Consider the following 1,597-nt stretch of genomic DNA (forward strand, 5'->3'; position numbering starts at 1 on the left):
CGATTGTCTCTGCTAATGTAGAACTGAATTCCATGTATTAAATCAGGTCTACATGGTTAAAGAATCGTCTGTTATATGTACAAGAAAGGAAAGGAAGGGAGAATCATGAAATTACCCTATCTGAATGCTGGCTTCTTTTACTTTGGTTTTCTCTGGATGCCTGGCAGTTGGTGAGCTTTGTTTCATGAGTATAGTTTTGCATCTGTATGCCTCACACCAATCCTGTGACTTTCCTGATTGTATCAAACAACTCTATTTTCAGGGAGGAGTAAGCAGTTGTGAAAACACTCAAGTAGCAAAGATCTTGTTGACATACAAATGCACTCTGGATGAGTAGAGAAAAAACAAACAAACCCCTGACAGTTATTTTTAGCCTGAATTGCTCAAGCAGGGACTATTTCTTAAGCCATGCTAATTGATAGGTCCTAGGAAATAGCTTTTCCAATGCTAGAATGGGGTTATCACACACAACTAAATCAGATTCTGGGCTACCAGAAATGAATCTCATTGCAGTACCTACCCATGCTCTTCACCACTCTGGCAGGGACCGGAACCTGTGGTTTGGGTCTGGATATTTTTTTTCCTTTTAAATGAATTGCTATGTAAAAAGTCAGATGTTTAAAGTCGGTTTGACAAGTAGTCCAAACAGATCACATTAATAAGGAACAAACTTTTGTTAGTACAGTGCTTCTCAACCATGTCACCTACTTTCATTTTCAGAAGCCACGGATGACATTCAGCGAGAGGAACTAATGATGGAAAATGTGAACTGCCCTACCAAAGGGCTTGGGTTTCTTCTCGAGCACCGAATACCAAAACACTCACTGCCACTGAGTCGATGCAGACTCAAAGTGACCCTATAGGACAGGGAGAACTGCCCTGGTGAGTTTCCGAGACTGTACGTAGAAAGCCCCATCTCTCTACTGAGAAGTGGCTGGTGGTTTCGAACTGCTGACTGCGGATCACAGCCCATCTAGCAACCACTGTGACTCCAGGCCCCCCCCTGGCACCGACTGGAGCAGTAATAACCACCCCCAGTCATCACTGACTCCTGAATGAGAAGTGGGAGAGCATGGACCATTCACGGACTTTGGAAGAATGCTTTCCAGAAAGTTTTTTAAAGCCCCCCAGAAAATCAAATATCTGCCCTCAGTTCCAACTCCCAGGGCCCCTGTGCACAAAGCGGAACTGTGTTTCCGAGACCACCATCTTGACAGAAGCAGACTGCCCCAGCTTTCTCCCTCAGAGATGCTGGTGGGGGCAAACCTTTCTGGGTTAGCAGCTGAGCACTTTAACCACTGTGCCACAGGGCTCTGCCTTCTCAGAATTATGATGCAGGAAAGGCATAGATAAGGACCCTCCAAAAGCCCTGTTTTATCCCTGGGTTGGTCCAAGTTCATCTTCCTTCCACGTGCTAAGCATGGCAACCTAGCTTCAAGCCTGTGTGATGGGGTCAAAGGGCCGATACCCACTGAGACATAGAGTTAGATGGACATTTATTTCTTTATACTCTTTTTTTTTTTAAGCAGTGTTAGTTCACTTCACTGCATAACCAAAGGACTTCTGATCTCTTGCCCTAAATATTCTTCTCTTGTTT

This window comes from Echinops telfairi, unplaced genomic scaffold (assembly GCF_000313985.2).
Source record: "Echinops telfairi isolate 266 unplaced genomic scaffold, ASM31398v2 ScPeMD7_7424;HRSCAF=8462, whole genome shotgun sequence".
NCBI lineage: Eukaryota > Metazoa > Chordata > Mammalia > Afrosoricida > Tenrecidae > Echinops > Echinops telfairi.